General features: G+C 26.3%; 1 protein-coding gene across 1 annotated transcript in view; it reads left to right on the forward strand.

Annotated features, from left to right (window-relative positions):
* The window catches only part of snta1 (syntrophin, alpha 1), a 67,283-nt gene that overhangs the window by 662 nt on the left and 56,621 nt on the right, over window positions 1–10,000 (forward strand). The gene's annotated exons all lie outside the window — the stretch shown is intronic.

Below are 10,000 nucleotides of genomic sequence, written 5' to 3' on the forward strand. Positions count from 1 at the left end.
AAATATTTAAAGAAATAATTATGAATTAATAATAGATATTTTAGAATAATCATAATTTCAAAATACAAAAAGGTGATATTTGCAAATCCTAAATAGAGAAATCAGATTAGAAGCCAATGACTATCAAAGTACAGCATTGTTGACAGTCAATGAAGTAGTGCTAATGTTGTTTTGAAGTCAAATGATTTAATTTTATTTTCTGTATTATTTTTTTTGTGTGTTTGTGTGTGTTTTGTTTGATGGTATGATAACCTTTGATAAAAATATCACGGTATTGTGATTACTGCTCTAAAATATATTCTTTTCAAATGTCTGGGTAAAAAGCGAAAACTTTTTTCCCAATTCAATTCAATTCACCTTTATTTGTATAGCGCTTATACAATGTAGATTGTGTCAAAGCAGCTTCACATAAAAGGTCACAGTAAATAGGAACAGTGTAGTTTTTCCCCTTGAAAACAATATATTTTATTTTTTGAAAGACGAGGCAAGTTTATTTCTATAGCATATTTCATACACTGTGGCAACTCAAAGTGCTTTACAGGAATAACAGAAACAAGTATACTAAAAAAAGTGTTGCATGCAAAACTGTTGCAAACTATTTATTTGTGTTGAATTTAAACAAACAAATTAAATTTAATAATGTTCAACTTAATTTGTTTGTTTAAATTCAGCTCAAATAAATTGTTTACAACCACTTAACGTAAAAAAATTGAGTAAATCCAAGGAATCATCTTTGAATAATTTTTTTCAGTGATAAGAGAAATAAAAACAAATAATAAAAATGGCAAAAAAATAAAATAAACAAGCATAAAAACAGATAAAATGCGTTATAAAAGAATGAAAAAGAAGAGAAAAACATAATAGTGCGATCTGTCGGACGTAGCACTTGAATGTAGGAAGTGAAAGGTTTATAATATAATATTTTGGAGCAGTAAACATGTCAGGCTAAATCATTCAAATGAATCATTGACTTCTGCTGTCTTCATTAGCTTCAAAAGCACAGATTTCTTTACAATTTAAAACAGCATCTTTAGATATCTTTTCTGCTGGAGATACTGTGGTCCTAAAAAACAACAAAAAGTAAAATATCTTACACATATAGGAACGGTATTACAGAAAATTTGGGCGGTTTTAAAACCTTGGCTTTTCCAAACCGCGGTATACCTTGAAAACGGTTATCGTCCCATGCCCAAGTACTAAAGTAATGTGGTAAACTATACAGGGAACACTAAAATGAGCGAATGTGCTCAAAATAAAACCATCTTTACCTCAAGGTATTAAAGTCTGCTTATTTAACTTCACTGAAGTTAACAAAAAGTGTTGGGTTCCTCACAATTGATTTGTGAACAACGTGAAGGAAATAAGTTAACTTATTCATTTTTACAAACTTAAATGGATGGAAAATAAAACTATTAAATTGTGCCCTTAAAAAAAACCCTAAATAATTGTTTTTTTTCAGCCTATTTTAAGTCCCTTGAACAAACAGCAAACATCATTTTTTTTGAGTGTTTGTACTTACCCATATTTAGACTGGTTAATCTGAATTCAGTAATTTAATTGTCTTTATTTTTTATTTAAACATTGTTTTTTTTTTGAGTGTTTGTACTTACCCATATTTAGACTGGCTGATCTGAATTCAGTAATTTAATTGTCTTTATTTTTTATTTAAACATTGTTTTTTTGAGTGTTTACCCATATTTAGACCGGCTGATCTGAATTCAGTAATTTAATTGTCTTTATTTTTTAATTAAACATTGTTTTTTTGAGTGTTACCCATATTTAGACTGGCTGATCTGAATTCAGTAATTTAATTGTCTTTATTTTTTATTTAAACATTGTTTTTTTTTTGAGTGTTACCCATATTTAGACTGGCTGATCTGAATTCAGTAATTTAATTGTCTATTTTTTAATTAAACATTGTTTTTTTTTTGAGTGTTACCCATATTTAGACTGGCTGATCTGAATTCAGTAATTTAATTGTCTTTATTTTTTAATTAAACATTGTTTTTTTGAGTGTTACCCATATTTAGACTGGCTGATCTGAATTCAGTAATTTAATTGTCTTTATTTTTTATTTAAACATTGTTTTTTTTTTGAGTGTTACCCATATTTAGACTGGCTGATCTGAATTCAGTAATTTAATTGTCTATTTTTTAATTAAACATTGTTTTTTTTTTGAGTGTTACCCATATTTAGACTGGCTGATCTGAATTCAGTAATTTAATTGTCTTTATTTTTTATTTAAACATTGTTTTTTTTTTGAGTGTTTACCCATATTTAGACTGGCTGATCTGAATTCAGTAATTTAATTGTCTTTATTTTTTATTTAAACATTGTTTTTTTTGAGTGTTACCCATATTTAGACTGGCTGATCTGAATTCAGTAATTTAATTGTCTTTATTTTTTATTTAAACATTGTTTTTTTTTTGAGTGTTTACCCATATTTAGACTGGCTGATCTGAATTCAGTAATTTAATTGTCTTTATTTTTTATTTAAACATTGTTTTTTTTGAGTGTTTACCCATATTTAGACTGGCTGATCTGAATTCAGTAATTTAATTGTCTTTATTTTTTATTTAAACATTGTTTTTTTTGAGTGTTTACCCATATTTAGACTGGCTGATCTGAATTCAGTAATTTAATTGTCTTTATTTTTTAATTAAACATTGTTTTTTTTGAGTGTTTACCCATATTTAGACCGGCTGATCTGAATTCAGTAATTTAATTGTCTTTATTTTTTAATTAAACATTGTTTTTTTTGAGTGTTTACCCATATTTAGACCGGCTGATCTGAATTCAGTAATTTAATTGTCTTTATTTTTTAATTAAACATTGTTTTTTTGAGTGTTACCCATATTTAGACTGGCTGATCTGAATTCAGTAATTTAATTGTCTTTATTTTTTATTTAAACATTGTTTTTTTTGAGTGTTTACCCATATTTAGACTGGCTGATCTGAATTCAGTAATTTAATTGTCTTTATTTTTTATTTAAACATTGTTTTTTTTTTGAGTGTTTACCCATATTTAGACTGGCTGATCTGAATTCAGTAATTTAATTGTCTTTATTTTTTATTTAAACATTGTTTTTTTTTTGAGTGTTTACCCATATTTAGACTGGCTGATCTGAATTCAGTAATTTAATTGTCTTTATTTTTTATTTAAACATTGTTTTTTTTTGAGTGTTTACCCATATTTAGACTGGCTGATCTGAATTCAGTAATTTAATTGTCTTTATTTTTTATTTAAACATTGTTTTTTTTTTGAGTGTTTACCCATATTTAGACTGGCTGATCTGAATTCAGTAATTTAATTGTCTTTATTTTTTATTTAAACATTGTTTTTTTTTTGAGTGTTACCCATATTTAGACTGGCTGATCTGAATTCAGTAATTTAATTGTCTTTATTTTTTATTTAAACATTGTTTTTTTTTTGAGTGTTTACCCATATTTAGACTGGCTGATCTGAATTCAGTAATTTAATTGTCTTTATTTTTTATTTAAACATTGTTTTTTTTTTTGAGTGTTTACCCATATTTAGACTGGCTGATCTGAATTCAGTAATTTAATTGTCTTTATTTTTTAATTAAACATTGTTTTTTTGAGTGTTTACCCATATTTAGACTGGCTGATCTGAATTCAGTAATTTAATTGTCTTTATTTTTTATTTAAACATTGTTTTTTTTTTGAGTGTTTACCCATATTTAGACTGGCTGATCTGAATTCAGTAATTTAATTGTCTTTATTTTTTATTTAAACATTGTTTTTTTTTGAGTGTTTACCCATATTTAGACTGGCTGATCTGAATTCAGTAATTTAATTGTCTTTATTTTTTATTTAAACATTGTTTTTTTGAGTGTTTACCCATATTTAGACTGGCTGATCTGAATTCAGTAATTTAATTGTCTTTATTTTTTATTTAAACATTGTTTTTTTGAGTGTTACCCATATTTAGACTGGCTGATCTGAATTCAGTAATTTAATTGTCTTTATTTTTTATTTAAACATTGTTTTTTTGAGTGTTTACCCATATTTAGACCGGCTGATCTGAATTCAGTAATTTAGTTGTCTTTATTTTTTAATTAAACATTGTTTTTTTGAGTGTTACCCATATTTAGACTGGCTGATCTGAATTCAGTAATTTAGTTGTCTTTATTTTTTAATTAAACATTGTTTTTTTTGAGTGTTACCCATATTTAGACTGGCTGATCTGAATTCAGTAATTTAATTGTCTTTATTCTTTATTTAAACATTGTTTTTTTTTTGAGTGTTACCCATATTTAGACCGGCTGATCTGAATTCAGTAATTTAATTGTCTTTATTTTTTAATTAAACATTGTTTTTTTGAGTGTTTACCCATATTTAGACTGGCTGATCTGAATTCAGTAATTTAATTGTCTTTATTTTTTATTTAAACATTGTTTTTTTTTTGAGTGTTACCCATATTTAGACTGGCTGATCTGAATTCAGTAATTTAATTGTCTTTATTTTTTATTTAAACATTGTTTTTTTTGAGTGTTTACCCATATTTAGACTGGCTGATCTGAATTCAGTAATTTAATTGTCTTTATTTTTTATTTAAACATTGTTTTTTTTTTGAGTGTTACCCATATTTAGACCGGCTGATCTGAATTCAGTAATTTAATTGTCTTTATTTTTTAATTAAACATTGTTTTTTTTGAGTGTTTACCCATATTTAGACTGGCTGATCTGAATTCAGTAATTTAATTGTCTTTATTCTTTATTTAAACATTGTTTTTTTTTTGAGTGTTACCCATATTTAGACCGGCTGATCTGAATTCAGTAATTTAATTGTCTTTATTTTTTAATTAAACATTGTTTTTTTGAGTGTTTACCCATATTTAGACTGGCTGATCTGAATTCAGTAATTTAATTGTCTTTATTTTTTATTTAAACATTGTTTTTTTTGAGTGTTACCCATATTTAGACTGGCTGATCTGAATTCAGTAATTTAGTTGTCTTTATTTTTTAATTAAACATTGTTTTTTTTGAGTGTTTACCCATATTTAGACTGGCTGATCTGAATTCAGTAATTTAATTGTCTTTATTTTTTAATTAAACATTGTTTTTTTGAGTGTTTACCCATATTTAGACTGGCTGATCTGAATTCAGTAATTTAGTTGTCTTTATTTTTTATTTAAACATTGTTTTTTTTGAGTGTTACCCATATTTAGACCGGCTGATCTGAATTCAGTAATTTAATTGTCTTTATTTTTTAATTAAACATTGTTTTTTTGAGTGTTTACCCATATTTAGACCGGTTGATCTGAATTCAGTAATTTAATTGTCTTTATTTTTTATTTAAACATTGTTTTTTTTGAGTGTTTACCCATATTTAGACTGGCTGATCTGAATTCAGTAATTTAATTGTCTTTATTCTTTATTTAAACATTGTTTTTTTTTTGAGTGTTACCCATATTTAGACTGGCTGATCTGAATTCAGTAATTTAATTGTCTTTATTCTTTATTTAAACATTGTTTTTTTTTTGAGTGTTACCCATATTTAGACTGGCTGATCTGAATTCAGTAATTTAATTGTCTATTTTTTAATTAAACATTGTTTTTTTTTTGAGTGTTACCCATATTTAGACCGGCTGATCTGAATTCAGTAATTTAATTGTCTTTATTTTTTATTTAAACATTGTTTTTTTTTTGAGTGTTACCCATATTTAGACTGGCTGATCTGAATTCAGTAATTTAATTGTCTTTATTTTTTATTTAAACATTGTTTTTTTTGAGTGTTACCCATATTTAGACTGGCTGATCTGAATTCAGTAATTTAATTGTCTTTATTTTTTAATTAAACATTGTTTTTTTTGAGTGTTTACCCATATTTAGACTGGCTGATCTGAATTCAGTAATTTAATTGTCTTTATTTTTATTTAAACATTGTTTTTTTTTGAGTGTTTACCCATATTTAGACTGGCTGATCTGAATTCAGTAATTTAATTGTCTTTATTTTTTATTTAAACATTGTTTTTTTTTGAGTGTTACCCATATTTAGACTGGCTGATCTGAATTCAGTAATTTAATTGTCTTTATTTTTTATTTAAACATTGTTTTTTTTTTGAGTGTTACCCATATTTAGACTGGCTGATCTGAATTCAGTAATTTAATTGTCTTTATTTTTTATTTAAACATTGTTTTTTTTTTGAGTGTTACCCATATTTAGACTGGCTGATCTGAATTCAGTAATTTAATTGTCTTTATTTTTTATTTAAACATTGTTTTTTTTTTGAGTGTTTACCCATATTTAGACTGGCTGATCTGAATTCAGTAATTTAATTGTCTTTATTTTTTATTTAAACATTGTTTTTTTGAGTGTTTACCCATATTTAGACTGGCTGATCTGAATTCAGTAATTTAATTGTCTTTATTTTTTATTTAAACATTGTTTTTTTTTTTGAGTGTTTACCCATATTTAGACTGGCTGATCTGAATTCAGTAATTTAATTGTCTTTATTTTTTATTTAAACATTGTTTTTTTTTGAGTGTTTACCCATATTTAGACTGGCTGATCTGAATTCAGTAATTTAATTGTCTTTATTTTTTATTTAAACATTGTTTTTTTTTTGAGTGTTACCCATATTTAGACTGGCTGATCTGAATTCAGTAATTTAATTGTCTTTATTTTTTATTTAAACATTGTTTTTTTTTTTGAGTGTTTACCCATATTTAGACTGGCTGATCTGAATTCAGTAATTTAATTGTCTTTATTTTTTATTTAAACATTGTTTTTTTGAGTGTTACCCATATTTAGACTGGCTGATCTGAATTCAGTAATTTAATTGTCTTTATTTTTTATTTAAACATTGTTTTTTTGAGTGTTTACCCATATTTAGACTGGCTGATCTGAATTCAGTAATTTAGTTGTCTTTATTTTTTATTTAAACATTGTTTTTTTGAGTGTTTACCCATATTTAGACTGGCTGATCTGAATTCAGTAATTTAATTGTCTTTATTTTTTAATTAAACATTGTTTTTTTGAGTGTTTGTACTTACCCATATTTAGACTGGCTGATCTGAATTCAGTAATTTAATTGTCTTTATTTTTTATTTAAACATTGTTTTTTGTATGTGTACTGAAAGTAGCCTGTTCTTTAATAAAACATGTCTGTGTTACTTAGAAAAATAGGCTAGCATGCACTAAAAACAGAGAAACACAACTCAACTTTTATATCACCAGGATTTTTTTTAATCATATATTAACATTAAATATCTTATCTAATTTATGTATTCTTTTTGTGGTTTGTAAAGGTTTATTTATTAATGAAATGTTTTTTTTTCCATTGACATGGCATTAAATACATATGTATAGTGTATCGAATGGTAATGTGATTCATTTCACAAATAAGTGTAATTTAATGTTTAATACCAGAAAGTACCATCAAACAAAACATAGAGTAGTAAGGTGAACCTGTGGTATCATTTTCATTAACACACGCTTACAAAATGCTGGGTTGTCATAATCCAGCATTGGGGCGAATATGGACAATGTTAAATGTTTTCAATTGCATTCAAATTACACTTTAAACCCAATGGTTTTGTTTGAATATATTTGACCCAGCTTTGGGTTATGATGTCTTTTTAGAGTGTGGTATTAGTAATTTGGTACTCCATAGTTTATTGTTCTGGAAAATACACCAGATCCAACTAGACATGTTACAATAACCATTTTCAGGGTATACCGCGGTTTGGAAAAGTCAAGGTTTTTTATTTACAATTTTTTAAATTGTTTTTTTTAGGACCACAGTATCTCCAGCAGACAAAATATCTAAAGATGCTGTTTTAAATTGTAAAGAAATCTGTGCTTTTGAAACTAATGAAGACAGCAGAAGTCAAGGATTCATTTGAATGATTTAGCCTGACATGTTTACGGCTCCAAAATATCATAAATCTTTCCAAAAATAAAATATATTGTGTTCAAAGGGGAAATAAGTTTTAGTTTTTACCTAGACATTTAAAAAGAATATATTTTAGAGCAGTAATCACAATACCTTAATACCGTGAAACTGTGACATTTTTATCCAAAGTTATCACACCGTCAGAATCTTATACACTGAAAACCCTAATAAGTTGACTGAACTAAATGAATTGAGTAAACTCGTTGCCTCAATTTAATTGAGTAATGTAGTCTCCCAAAACTTGCATATTTAAGTTTATTTAACTTGCTGGTTTTGTAGACTATACTTAAAGTGTTCAGTTCACCAGACATAGTACTTAAGTAGCCAGTTCACCAGTTTCACAAAAAGTTTGGTGAACTGAACAATTTAAGTATAGTCTACAAAACCAGCAAGTTAAATAAACTTAAAAATGCTAGTTTTGGGAGACTCCATTACTCAATTAAATCTGTTGACCTAATCTGTATGTCTATATCTGTAATACAACACAGCGTTTTACATAATACCATGAAAATACATTCATTTCAATGCTATCTTATTATCCGGCATCTTAAAAAGTCTTACATTTACAGAAATATTATCTTCATTTATTCCATTTTTCATTCATTTTCTTTGCTTTTTTTTTTACTTAGTCCCTTTATTAATCAGGGGTCGCCACAGCGGAATGAACCACCAACTTATCCAGCATATGTTTTACACAGCGGATTCCCTTCTAGCTGCAGCCCATCACTGGGAAACATCTATATACATTCATTCCCACTCACAAGCACACACACACACACACACACACACACACACACACACACACACACAATTTAGTTTACCCAATTCACCTATAGGGTATGTGTTTGGACTGTGGGGGAAACCTAGAGGAAACCCACGCCAACACGGGAAGAACATGCAAACTCCACACAGAAACGCCAACTGACCCAGCCAAGGCTCAAACCGGTGACCTTCTCGCTGTGAGGCGATCGTGCTACCCACTGCGCCATTAAATTAAGTAATGCAAATTAAGTAATTTTAAACAGGTCTTAATTGTCTTCTGTCCAAGTAAAAACTAAAAACTAAAACTAAAACTAAAAACAATTACACAATTCCTCATGATAATAATAGAGCAACATATAAATGTTAACACTTATAAATATACCTTTAACAATGTTAAACGTGAAGTAATTACATTAGATTTTTTATTTTTTTTGGCAACCGACCGGGCCATTAGAAATGATCAGTGTTTAGCCCTGTAGAAGTCTAAAATTTAATTTATAATGGTCTTAAATTAAATTAAATTAAATTAAATTAAATTAAATTAAATTAAATTAAATTAAATTAAATTAAATTAAATTAAATTAAATTAAATTAAATTAAATTAAATTAAATTAAATTAAATTAAATTAAATTCCCAGTGAGGGGCTACATCCGCTGCGTAAAACATGTGCTGGATAAGTTGGCGGTTCATTCCGCTGTGACGACCCCGGATTAATAAAGGGAGTAAGCCGAAAAGAAAATTAATGAATGAATGAATAATAAATTAAATTTATTTAATATTTACATTTTTATATAATAATTTTAGAAAATACACCAGATTCAAAATATCTAGAAGTTCATCAACAGTTGGGTTAATGTATTTAAAACTGAATTAAAAATAATTACCAAACTTGTTTTTTTATATATATATTTGACCCAATATTGGGTTAATACAGCACATAATTTTTGAGACTCTCATTACCATGAAATACGTTCATTTCAATACAATCTTATTATCAGACACTTAAACTGCTATAATATATTTTCAGTTAAATTAAAATTACAAAATGAGACCATTTTATTTTATTTTATTTTATTTTATTTTATTTTTTTTATTTTTAATTTATTTTATTTTATTTTTAATTTATTTTATTTTATTTTATGTTTTGTTTTAAAAAATACACCAGATTTTAAATGTTCAGATGTTCATCAACAGTTGGGTTAATGTATTTAAAATTTTATTTAAAAAATGTTGCTGGTTTTACCAGGTTTAATAATAATAATAATAATAATAATAATAATAATAATAATAATAATAATAATAATAATAACAACAA

Source organism: Danio aesculapii, chromosome 6, assembly GCF_903798145.1.
Source record: "Danio aesculapii chromosome 6, fDanAes4.1, whole genome shotgun sequence".
Classification (NCBI taxonomy): Eukaryota; Metazoa; Chordata; class Actinopteri; order Cypriniformes; family Danionidae; genus Danio; species Danio aesculapii.